Below are 13,738 nucleotides of genomic sequence, written 5' to 3'. Positions count from 1 at the left end.
AAATAGGTCCGTAGTAGTTATTTAATTTGGTTGACTACGTATGCTGATGTTTTGACAAAAATTGCTTCAATCCAGAATGTTTTTCCTACACTAAGACCTATATGTTTTCTTGTCAGGAAATTCCGCAATTCCACGCATCCACAGATCCACCATGGGTGGAAGATCCTTCTCCTACTTAGCAACCAAAACCTGGAATTCTCTCCCCACTCACCTTCGACTTACACAGAACCACCTCTCCTTCAGAAAGCAACTAAAAACCTGGCTATTCGATAGGTAATGCACCCACCCTCCATCAAGTGCCTTGAGACCCTCTGGGTGAGTAGTGCGCTATACAAATGCCTGAACTTGAACTTGAACTCTGCACAATCTTTGCCAAGGGGAGACGAGGAAAAAAGCAGGTCTTCAATGGCTTTAAAGGATACTGTTACATTCCTGTTATTTTATAAAGTATTTCTATTTAGCTTATTTAGTTTACCCATGGTAACCTCCAATTGTATGTACTATTAACACATTGATCTGCTCTTATATTGTAATGATATGTTCCTTCCTCCCTTCCCCTGAGTTCCTATTGGTACATTCCAGGTGTTCTGGAGTCAACCTTAGAATGTTGTGTGAGGACGTTCTGGTATTGGTGGAGAGAGGAGTAGTGAGAATAAAGGTTTCTTCTCACCTTGATTTGCCTTCGTCTTTGTATCACTGGCGTCGATCTGTGTAAGGGGACAGATGTTACCTGCTCCTCCCCTTCTACGTACACTCCACCGACCTGTTCTTCGACGAAGCGAATCTGCAGTCAGGACCATCACTTCTCTTCAAGTGCACTGGTGAGGTCTTGTACTCCCGTTGTTCTCTGCTTCGTCAATCTTGGCATAAGGAATACTTGCATTGTTTGTGCCTGTAGTAAGACTGTCCAGCAGTGGGGTGTCTTTTTCTGAAGTACTCCTTCATTACCTTGAGGTCTAAACTTCAGCAGCACTTCACGGACATAACGTCTCAACTGTTCGTCTGTGCCTCTAACGAGTCTGCCCCGCAGTGTGGTGTCTTTTCCATCTCGTGGTCAACCTTGTCTGTGACATCTCCTGAGGTGGCGTTCCTATGTGAGACTCAACGCCCTCGCCACGCTCTATGTGGTCCAAACTGGGCTTGTGCCTTCCTTCTGCCCTCACCATCCGCACATCTGCTTTCTCTACCGGGGTGCGGAGGGGTTTCTGTCTCCTCGCGGAAGCTTTAGTTTTTCCCCTCAGCCTTGGTGCGATGATTCCGGCGACGCCTTCCGGATAACCCTCAGCGCCGTCGATTTGTCCCAGCTGTCATTCGGAGGTCCGTCCCACATCATCTTCTTCCGGAGCTTCGAGCTACGCCCCAGCCGCACTTCACCAGCCGAGCCTCTAATCTGCCACAGTGCATCAGCAACGCCTGGCTGCTATCTTCGGGCCAATTTCAGGGCAGGAACGCTATGTATCGCTACCTCAGCTGCCTCAGGGGACGACTCCTTCGACGAGCTGCACGTCGGAGCCTCAGCTCTTGGGCGCCTCAGCGGTGTGATCAGCAACGTCATCACTCCTCGGAGACACGCACTCCATAGCGTGTCTACACAGGTCAGAGTCATTTTGTGGTGACACGTACACCAGTTGCATTTCAAACTCTTCAAGAACAATTACTTTACGGTGTGTCAACGGCATCCACGGTGACACACACACCTTCACAGACATTACTTGTATCTGCATGTTAACTTGATTATTGGTCCATCAATGTCGATCAAACATTGTACTTCAGACACGCACAACCGTTATGTTCAATTTTGCCTCTGGTAGCTTGTTCAGCATAGTGTGTCATTGACAACCACAGTGACACACACACCTTTATTTCCTCTACCGGCATTTTATGACTATTAATCTTTTTTTTTTTTTTGTGTGCATAGCTCCAATCTATCAAAACCAAGAAGAAAACCACCACAGACCAATGAGCCAACTGGCCGTGTACTATGCCAACTCAGCTTATAGCTGGTAGGGGAATTTATCTAACGAGATGTGAGGCCAGTTCCCTTCAGCACTAAATACAGTGACCAATCTTGAACTCGCTTAGGATGGTACCTCAGTTGATAGTGCCCGAATCGTCGAGACCCCATTGGAATCAAGACTGTTAGTCTTGATAGCCAGGATAGGCAATGCTCACATTAATCATAGGACCTGGGGGAAAAAAAAAAAACCCCAGGTGAGATCGCGACTAACCAAGCATTGCCCAGAATGCTCTAGTGTTCGAATTTCCTACCCTGGCAAGGTCAAGTTTGGAAATTTGGAGGAGTGATGTTCGCCATTCATGCACTGTAGGTGGTTGAGCATCCTTCCAGTGTCTACATATCTCCCTACGTGCCGCAAGGATGGAATAGAATATCAATCTTGTTGCTGCGTTGTGGGTTTTATTTCTCAGACCAAAGATAACAAGAGCGAGGTCTATAGTAATGCTTTCACCCACAGAATGTGACAGCTTATTTTTAATAGCTTCCCAATATTCTAATAAATTTGGACAATCTAAAAACATATGTGTATCTGTGGCTGCAGTTAACCCGCATCTAGGACATGAAACTGGACCTGTTAATGAGAATGTTGTTAACCTGTGGGGAGAATAGTATGCCCTATGCAAAGTAAAGAGGTGGTTCCGACGGAGCCACGATGGTTTAACTAAATCCCAAAGCAATGAACAGGAAGCAATCCAGAGCTCTTCCACATCTAGACCTGGCATTAGTTCTGCCCACAAATTTGTTGGTAACTGAAAACTCACATCTATTTCATCTATTATTTTATAATACCACCGCGATATTTCTTTTTTTGCCACTGGGCTGTCTGATAAAGAGGTCACCAAGTCACTAAGGCCGCCTATAGGCTGCTTGTTGCGTTGCATTGGCTGACTGTTATATGACTGGGCCCAGCTGGAAATCTGAATATATTTAAATCTTGACAACTCAGGGCCTACTTTGTTAATAAGATAATCCCATGGGAGTAAAGCCCCGTCCATAAACAGGTCATCCCAACAATAAATACCAGCTTCTATTAAGGGGTTATTAAGGGCGTCTATTGTCCATAAGGGAGGGGCGGGTAAGTTCCATATCGGAGCCCTCGCTGAATAGTAGCCAATCTTTATCGCTTGTCTAACTTTGTACCAAGTAGATACACAACCTTTTAGAACTTTCAGTTTGATCTTTTTTAAAAATTTGGGGTCGCTAAACTTAAACAAGAAACCGGCATGATTAACTCCCTCGCATTCCAATAAAGTAGAAAAAAGAGGGCCCATCCCAGTAGATATCGGAGTTTTAAGCAACATACGCATGTGCGACAGCTGGAACGCCCATGCGTATATTTGAAGGTCTGGTCCAGCCAGCCCTCCCTTCTCCCTCCGTCGTCTAATTTTTTTCCACGAGATTCTGGCACTTTTATTATTCCAAATAAAGCTGGTAATAGCACTCTGTAGTTTAGAAATTAATTTTGGATCAAAATAAAGTGGAATTGAATTAAATAAAAAAGAAACTTTCGGTAAAATGCTCATCTTCGGAGGAGCCAAGATGGCGACCGGGTCGGACGCGTAAGCTCCGAGCTCCGCGAGCCGCCCTATCCTGCATTGATCTCCTGGCATCAACCCGGAATATTTCTCGCTCAAACGGAGACATCTGAGCTCGGATGTCGTTGGCGTTCTTTTGAGACCTCCGCCGCCCATTTTCGTGGTGGATTCGAGCCGTTCTCCGGCCCCCGACTCTGGCCCGGGATCGGGCGCTGTATGCCTGGCACTGGACACGGCTGGGCGCTGTCGGCCGGGCACGTCGCAGTGGCGCTGGCTGGGGCAGGAGAGCTACAGATTGCTGCTACGGACTACATTGTCTCAATCTACAGCGGTAAGGTTCCCGCTGGGTCGCCCGGCCTCCGAGAGACACTGGACTCTGGTCGTGCCGGTCTCCGCCCGCCTTGCTGATTACGGGCGGGCTGGAGTCCATCTTGAGGTGCTTGTCCTACCGCTGCCTATACGCACCGCTGGCTGGAGAGTAATCCTTCACCCTGCCCTGCCCTGGACCTGCGTGCCGCTGGCTTGTTGGTGGCTCTCGCTCCTTCTGCTCTCGTTGGCGACGCCATTCCCCCCACCTCTGCACCGTGGACTCTTTACAGGGGCTACCAGGACGCCCCCTTCCCCGTAGGAGAAAGATGGCGGCCTCTTTGTTCTCTCCGTGCAGTGTCCTCACTACGGAGGATCCGGCTGTTGACCCGGGGGAATGCTCGTGCGATGAAACTCTGCTGTCACCACAGAGGGAGCCGACCTATGGTGCCATCCTGGCTGCCCTGCTCAGTCTTCGAGAGACATGGCGGCAACAAGCCCACATCTTGGAGCGAAGGGTAGTGAGAGCTACCTCGCATATTAAGGGACTGGGCTCGACTGCCCCCCCGCCGCCACTGCCTATCCCTGTTCAAGAGACTGCTTTACACCACGCACGTGGAGATGTGCGACCGGCCCCTGGATGTACAGCCGTCTGTTCCGTTATTGCCGAGGAAACTGCTACAAGGTCGCTATCCGCTTTGTTGCCTGCAACTGTATCTATTCCTTCGACACAGGGGTACCCCCCAGAGACTTCCCGGGCGCTGGTCCCCCTCCCTGCCTCTGTGACTTTCTCTCCGAGGCTCCGGAACATGTATCTCCTGGTGGCGGGGGGAGCGACTTGCCATCTGGATACTGATATTGCTGATGATTGGGAGTGTTCACCTCCTCCTCCTCTTTGCCTTTATTGTTGGGTCTGGCCATTTTGCTTCTCTGTCCAGCTTGAGGGGAGTGCAAGGCAGTGGCCATGTCTGATTGTTTTTCGGCGCTCTGGTCAGGGCTGAGGATCCTCCGCACAATGACTTGCCGATTGCCTGGTGATGACCTGAACTGTAACGTGTTTACTCTGTTCAATCCATTGGGGGGATGCTTCTCTTAATATAACTAAAGCATTATTGGGTAGGCGGTGCCATCCATTTTGTGCATGTGAGTCTCCCCCTTCTTCTTTGTTTCCATCTGGTTCCTTTGCTGATAAGGGGGTCCACACTCGTAATACGCTGGGGGCTGAAGGGCATCTGAAATCGGGTCAGGGCTAGCCTGCTTGTTGGTTGCATTGCTTTCCTACCTGAGGGGGGTTGAGATCTAACTGCTGTGTGGAAATGTGTGGCCCGCCCGCAAAGTACGCATTGAATCTTCTAGCTGGCCGGGAATTATTAGGTAGCGCTTAGCTCTCGCTCTCGACGCCTCCTTAGCGATACTGCATTATGGTTCACGGCGCGATCGGAGCCCCTATTGACTATCCTGATACCTGGCGAGCCATCGGCTCTGTTGCTTTCTGGGGTGTCTGACCTGCCGATAACGGCTGTTGGGACGGGGGGTTGCCAGTAATGGGTGGCGTCCATTTTAACTCCTTGTCTTCCCTTGTTTGGGACGGCCATCTTAGTTGCCTGCTGCTCCCGGCTTAACACTGTTGCACCTCCGATGGTTTCTTCTTTCACGGCCGCAGTCCTAATATCCTTTTGCTGGTCTTCGTTTTTAGGGCCCTGGTCCTGGGTGGCACGGGGGTCTGGAGATGGGCTATTTGTTTATATTTGTTGTGAGGTCTTTTAATTTTGGAGCTCCGTTTGGGGTACTAATTATTGCCTGCTCGCTAGTTTGGCGAGCCTGATTATTGTTGGCTCCTCCCCACCTTTTTCCTTATTGGGGGGTCTTCGACTAGTTTGCACACTTGTCTTCCTCCCTATATGTCGAATGAGACGCTTTTTTCTTATATGCCTTTTTTCCGATCTTGGCTTTACTCTCTTCTCTTTTCTCTTCCCTTTTCTCTTTCTTATTACATTTCGGGTTTATGGGGCGACAGACACTCTGCTGGGGGGGGGCAGGCCGTAGCCTCTGCATGTGTGTAGGGTGGGGGGGTATGTTTTAGTTTAGTTAATTTCTATGGTATCTATTTATGTCCTTTTTATAATTTTTCCTTTCCTTGATCTGGGTCTGTAATGAGGGTTCTGAGGAGCGGGTAGCGCTGTGGGTGGTATGTAGATGTGGACTGATGCTTCTGTTGTTGGGAATTGTGCCGCCAAAATGTTGGGTGTTATTACTATTGCCATGTTTATTGCTGCCTGTAGGTACTGTACGTGGACTGTATGGACTCAGTTCTCCTTGATTTATTTTTATCGATTTATGTTTACAAAACTTTTAAAATTAACCTTCATTGATCCTCCTCCTTGGCGGCTTGATTCACTTTTGTGTAACTGCTATTATTTGTTGCTGCACTGCCTGATACCGCTGGGGGGGGCCTAAATAGTTTGCTTTCGTGCTCAACTGTTTCGTGGCCGGCCTGACGGTTGTAGGCCCGTATTTGTCCTCCTTTTTCATGCACAATAAAGGTTTTCAAAAATTAAAAAAAAAAAAAATGCTCATCTTCACCAAATTAAGCTTACCCAGAACAGAAAGCGGGAGATGAGACCAATCTCTCATGAGTTTCCTACACTCTGCAGCTACTTTATTAAAGTTAAGAGAAGCAATTACATTGATATCCTCAACTATATTCACCCCCAGATAACGGATTTGGCTTTTAAATGTCCCATTATTGTTAGTTCTGTTACAATTCCAGGACATTGACTCTGTCTTGAGAGCATTGATTTCATACCCAGACACTTTCCCAAATATAAGGGCCTGTTCAATTATTTCTGGGTATGCCTCTTCATAATCTGTGGAAAAAATCATAATATCGTCTGCATAAAGTGCCACCTTCTTATCCCAGCCACCATAAACAAAAGGTTTAATGAGTGTGTTGTCCCTAAGAGTCTGAGCGAATGGCTCTATATATATGTCAAAGAGAAGGGGGGACAGGGGGCAACCCTGTCTGGTTCCTCTCATGACCTTAAAAGGTTCTGTCAAACCACCATTAATTAGCAGTGAAGCAGAAGGATTACGATATAAAAGCTCTATCGTCCTCCGAAATCTATCCCCAATGCCAAACCTCTTCAAGGCCTCCAATAGGTACAGCCAATTCACCCTATCGAAGGCCTTGGTGGCGTCCAGAGTGAGAACAACCAGTGGAATTTCTTCCTTTATAGCAATGTCCATTGAACCAATCAATTCATATGTAAGCTCACAGAGCTGTCTCCCTTTTATAAAACCATTTTGGTTCGGAGCTATAATATCCGAAACAACCCGACCTAGCCGATTAGCTAAAATAGATGTAAAAATTTTATAATCGGCATTTAGTATAGAAATGGGCCTGTATGAGCCACAATCAGAGGCGGGTTTACCAGGTTTCAGAATTAGGGTTATAGAGGCATTATTCCATGACTCCGGTGGTGTTTCGCCCTCTCTAAGAATTTGGTTAAACAGAGTGGCCAACAATGGTGAGACCTCCGAGATAAGTTTTTTATAAATCTCGCTAGGCATCCCATCTGTGCCAACCGCCTTTCCATTTTTTGATTTCTTTATGGCCTCCTCCACCTCCACTATAGTTATTTCCCCGTCCAAATAGCAAGACTGTTCTGTTGTTATGGACGGAAGAGATATGCCCTCCAGCCAATTAATTACGTCACAATGGTTGGGCCTAAGATCGTCTTGATATATGGTTTCAAAGAAATTTCTGAAAACTGCTCTGATTTCCTCATCCCTGGAAAAAGTACCTTCCGCTGATGTAACTAAACAGATGTTATTACGCGCCCGATCAGATTTTATTTTCCAGGCAAGTAGCTTACCTGCCCCCTCCCCGTATTGGAAATGCGAGAGTTTACTTGCCTCCCATCTCTGCATGACCCGCTTCTCCAAAACTGCTGACAATGAAAGTTTCAGCTTATTCAATTCTGCTTGTTTAACAGCAAGGGTTGGATTTCCTATGGGATCGATGTTATCTATGTCGTTTTGTACTATCGAAATGTTTCTTTCGATGGAGGTGACTTCATCTATATATTGTCTACTACGGTAGGCTACTTTATTTTTAATAAGGCCTCTAAGTGTACACTTGAACGCGTCCCAAATTATCCCTATGGGGGCTGTATCCTTATTAGTACTAAAAAAGTAACTTGTCTCTGATTGTAAAAATGCAATATCCTCTGTTGAAGAGAGAAGGGATCTATCGAAGGACCATATTCTAGTGGGAGGGGTCGTAGCCATTTTTAGTACTAATTCGATTGCAGAATGGTCGGAGAGATGCATCGGGGTGTATTGTATTGAGATAATATTTTCAGCTAAAGCTCTACTTGTGAGAATGAAATCAATTCTAGACCTGTGTCTATATTTCTGATTTCTAAATGAAAATTCTTGCCTTTGACCCTCTTTAAACCGCCAAATATCTAAATAGTCATATTGGTGCATCAAACCTAGCAGGCAGTTTCTGGATTTGGAAGTGATTTTCTGCCTACTCTTAGGGGATTTATCTAAGAGTGGATTCAAGGTTATGTTAAAATCCCCCGCTATATTCACTGGGTCTGGGAAACTAAGCAAGTGACTAAATAGAGTTTCCAGTGTTGAGGGGTCATCAATGTTAGGACCATAATATCCCACGAGTGTTAACTTAGTGTCTCCTAATTCTATTGCCGCGATAGCCCATCTCCCTCCGGTATCTACTTTCTGCTGTTTAATTTTGAATATGACAGATTTTTTTAAAAAGACCGAGACCCCCTGTGTGTTAGAGCCTTGTGTTGTTGAGATTGATGATTCTATCCATCTATTCCTACGGACCAAGTCAAGTATCTCACTCTCGATTAAGTGAGTCTCCTGGAGGATAATGATTCCCGCATCGGTATCTTGAAGATACTGCATGATTTTATTAGCTCGTGGTTTGGTGCAGAGACCATTAACGTTCCAGGACAATATTTTTAGTTTACTCATTAAATTATGAAGTTAAGTCATTTGTTAGGGCTGGCTGTGATAGGAAGAAGATAAACAATTCAAACAAATTGTTACTATGTATCTTAAGATGAGAAGAAAACATTGTGTTGAAAAAAAACTATTTACATACAAAGAATGGAGCTCTTTACCAGAGATGTGGTTTTGCCCCCCTACTCCCCCATGCCCACCCCAACTCCCTCCCTGGGAAAACCCCGTACTCACCAACCGGAAAACTTCCGGAAGTAAGTGCCCCTAGCTCTTCCCCGTCTCGTCACCTCGTGCCTATAATATCTACAAAGTGACTCGCCGTAATATGGCTATATAAATTGTGTATTTGTGTTTGTTTTTAGTTTGTGGTTTTTTTTTCCCATTATCCCTTCTTTCCCATTTTTTTTTATTTTTTATTTATACCTTTTTATTCCCTTTAACTTATTTTCCCTTTTTTTTTAAATTTTTTTTTTTTTTTCCCTTTCGACTTTGTAGCCATATTAATATTCTTTTTCCAATTCTTTGCCACCTCTAAGATTTAAGGGTCGATAACGATCTTTTGATTCATCTGATTATGATTGTGATAGTTTCAACAAAACTTAGTATCACTCCCTTTGCTTCTTATTGCCAAAGGCTAACAAGAGGTCATCTGCAGCTTGCACTGATCTAATGTTGTGCATTTTATTGTCTAACATGATTTTAAGGGATGCAGGGAACCCCATTTGTACTGTAGCGCCAAGCTTACGAAAAGCGTCCATACTTTGACCGAGCTCCCATTGTTTATCCAAGGTGAAGCGGGACAAATCTGAGCGGATCTGGAAATTATAGCCTTTATATGTTTGCGACTTAAGCTTAAGAGCCTGGTTCAAGATGTGTTCTTTTAATGAATAAGTGTGGAAGTTTACGAGGATTTTCCTAGGCTTAGTCCGCTGGATATTACGTCTGAAAGGATCCCGGTGTATGCGCTGGATATCCGCTGCTAGCTCCTCAATGGATTGAGGGAGATTTAGAGTTTCTTTCAGAAGAGTAGTTATGTAACTCTTAATATCCGCACCTTCACACCCCTCAGGAATATTCAAAATGCGTATGTTACTCCGCCTCGCATTATTTTCTAAAATCTCCATTCTTTCTGAGAGGGCTTGGTCTTCTTTCCTTAGTTTAACGATGTCATCAGTGGTGCCCTCAGCTCTCATTGATATTTGGCCCACCGTCTCTTCTAAGGCTTGAGTTCTTAGCGTCAAATTACCTAATCTCTCATCAAGAGATTCACAAAAACTCCTTATCTCTTTCTGATTAGAGGCTGACTCAGCGAAGCCTTGTTTGATTTCTGCTGACAAAGCCGCAAACATTTTTTGTACTGAGGCAACTGATATGGTATCAGCACTAGAAACAGCCACATCACATGATTCTTGAGGAGTTCTCAGAGGGGTTTCAGAAAATATGCCAGCCTCAAAATTGTCTTCGATATTAGAGTTAGGGATCTCGAGAGCATTCCTACCATCTGCTGGAGAGATGGGTGATAACAATTCATCCCCTGCCTTCAAAATTCCATCGTCTATTGGTGCTTGGTGAGCAGAGCTCTCTGCCTCAGACTCTCTCAGTACGCTTGGTGTACTCTCCTCCAGATGTGGTATATGAGACAGATCAATATTAGCAGCTTGATTATCATCTAACTCTTTGGTTTCCATGGTCTCGGAACCGAACTTGGAAATACTAAAACATGGCGGCAGTCGGCTGACTGCGGCAGTGCTCCGCTCCGTCTCGTCCTTAGATGCCTGGCAGTTAGCTGAAGAAACCTGACTCGCCGTCGCTGCTAACTTGTAAGACTATCGCAGGCTACTTTTCTGGTTATTGCAATTTATACGCTGATCGGCGAGGGAAATACCTTTTGCTCAATGTGCCGAGTTTTCAGCATTTCCAGCAGCGACCGGGAAGGGCGCGGCAGCCTTGGCAGCTCCAGCGGCCGCGGAGACGAACGCGGAAGTAAACGCCCTTCGTGTGGGGTGTTCCCATCGGCGTGGCTACAACCGTAGAACCAAGCCGCTTTGGAGCTCCGCAAGCTGAAACGGGTTCAGAGTCTTCTCGGCGCAGGTAGCGCCAACCATGTTAACTGAGCCTCTGCTATTTACTTGAGATTTGGACCCAGCACTCCAGAAGGCAAAAAAATACACGGTGATTACTCTTCCCTGCACGTGAGTGTTATACTAAAAGGCGGGACCTCTGAGTCTTCTGAGTTTTCTGAGACTCCCACAGTAAGTACTGTGAGTACAATAAAAAGTGTGAATGTGGTGATTAATTACAAAGCAAACAGCGCGTCCCTTAGCCAAACTTTGGCACACATGAGTGCTTCAGAATCCGTTAGGAAGTTAAGGGGAAAGAGCGTAGCAAAGAATTTAGCGGGGGCCAGTGTATCTCGAAAAAAGAGAGTAAAGAGCATACTACAAGACATCGAGGAGGAGACTGATAAAAAAGCTTCTCAATCGGGAAAAAGTCCACAAACAGATCGGGAAACATCTTCATATCTCTCGATTGAAGTGAAAGCTAAAAGGGGAAGGAAACGTTCCAAAGCGAACCCCTCTACAGCTCTTGCCCCTAGAGTCACCCCTTCTTTGCGCTCGTATTTCAAGGCGATCCCTCAAATTTTGAACCTAGGGAAAGAACAAGTTCAATGACTATTAATCTTACTTCATTTCAGGCATAGGTGTTTTGTTTCTCTATACATATCTAATCTCCTGTCCAAGCATTTTGTGGTTATTGGGCTCTTTGTCTAATCAGTTATCAGTGCACAGTACGGTGTGTTATTTACAATCACGGTGACACACACGCCTTAGGTAATTTCTTCTACCTGCGTGCTTTTACAGTTTATTGTTCTGTTCATCACGTGTGGGGGAAGTGTGTTATTGCATAGTATGGTGTGTCACACCTTACGTATAATTGCTTTTACCTTCGTTTAATGACATTTCCATATCAGTCCATTACTTGTGGGGTCAGTATTCTGTACATTCACTTAAGGAATATTGTCACCTATTATATTACACACCCCAGACAGCTTGTGCCATTCTTAATTCTCTATTTTCCTGGTCTTCACTATAGTATCCTCTTCATAAGTTTTCTTTTTCTTGTGATTCTACACCATGGCGGCTGCTAGCATGACACAACCACCCCCATTTTTGAACGAATTCGGGGAACCCAGTGTCCCATGGGAGGATTGGGAGAAAGTATTTGAATCCTATCTGGTAGCCATCGGTGGGGAGAAGTTCAGTGCTTTCAGAAAACAGCACATACTGTTGCTTAATTTAGGTCCTACTGGAAGGAAGGTGTTTGAGTCACTTCCAGAACCAGAGACTGAAGAAGATGATGAGGATGTGTACAATACTACATTAATAAAATTACACATTCACTTTGGGGACAAGGTGAATGTAGTGTTAGAAAGACATAAATTCTTCAGTCGTTCACAAGGTAAGCAAGAAAGTGTATCTACGTATGTTGCAGTTCTTAGGGGTCTCAGCAAGTTATGTGATTTCCAAGATTTAAATGATTCATTAAGCAGGGACCAGTTAGTATGCCGTACTAACAACAAAGAGATTCAAAAGAAGTTGTTGCAAAAACAACCGGATCTTCAATCAGCAGTTAAAATAGCAAAATCTATTGAACACACGGATATTTGTGTAAAAGAGATAAACACCTCTTGATTTTAGGGAAAGAGAAGCAGAAATATCTAACACAGAGGAAGGACCCGTGGTCTGCAAAATCAAAAATGAGTCACCTAAACCTAAGAAGGACAATTGGCATAATCAGTCAGGGGACCCAGAAATTCCTAAGTTAAAATGTTATCGTTGTGGAAGCAACAATCATTTGGCCAACGATCCTAATTGTCAAGCTAGGTCTGCGTGGTGTAGGAAGCGTAATAAGAGAGGTCACCTATCCAGGGTTTGTGGATGCTTTCCGAGGAGAATGGGAAACAACAAACCCAGTGAGGATAAAACCCAAGTCAAAAAGATAATACTACAAATTAATGAAGTGGGGGCTGATAACATACAAAGGTATCCAGAATGTGAGGTCTACATTAACGGGAAAAATGTCAAAATGTTTTCAGACTCATGTTCTCCATTCACATTAATACATTTTTCTGATTTTATAACCATGCTAGGCCAAGATCAAAGTAAACTCTGTAAGGCAGACATAGCTACCAGTGGTTACAATAGGGATCCCATACCCATGAAGGGAATGTTCAGATCTATCATTTCTTTTAAGGACCATTCCAAAGTGTACGTGGTGGAAAATGGATCCAACTTGCTGGGGTGGCAACACCAAAAGGAGTTAGGAATTAAATTAGACCCCAACAATCCGAAACAAGTCTTGTTCACTAATATTGCCAACAACTCTGAGCATATCACCAATGAATTTGCAGAAGTTTTCACAGAGAACTTAGGGCTTCTTAAAGACTTCCAACACAAGATTCAGTTGAAACACAATACCAGTCCTGTTGTCCACAAAACCAGACTGTTAGAAGGGGCGATCCCCAGGGGGGACAGAGGTCGTTCTCCTGACCACCCCGTGAGCCGCCTCTCCCAGGAACGCTGCAGAGCGCAGGCGTGAGGTCCTACAGGAGAGGGCTTCGTATTTAGGATCGTACACGCTGAGATTCCACCACTCTATGAATGGACACCACACAGAGATTACTGAATAAAAGGTTCTTTATCAAGCAGGTACTTTCAGGTCAAATAGTCAAGTATTTACATCTAGGTCGAGGGTTCGTAAGTTCCTAGTTGCAGGGGTGTGGGAAGCGGGACAGTCACAGTACTGAGGCCAGGAAGATACCAGGAAGATACGTTTCCGGCGCACAGCTCTCAATCCTCGAGCCGGGGGATACGGGCTGTTGTAG

The sequence above is a fragment of the Lissotriton vulgaris genome, chromosome 2_1 (assembly GCF_964263255.1).
Source record: "Lissotriton vulgaris chromosome 2_1, aLisVul1.2, whole genome shotgun sequence".
In the NCBI taxonomy this organism is placed as follows: Eukaryota; Metazoa; Chordata; class Amphibia; order Caudata; family Salamandridae; genus Lissotriton; species Lissotriton vulgaris.
The sequence above is the reverse complement of the archived record's forward strand: the minus strand, read 5'-3'. Positions refer to the sequence as shown.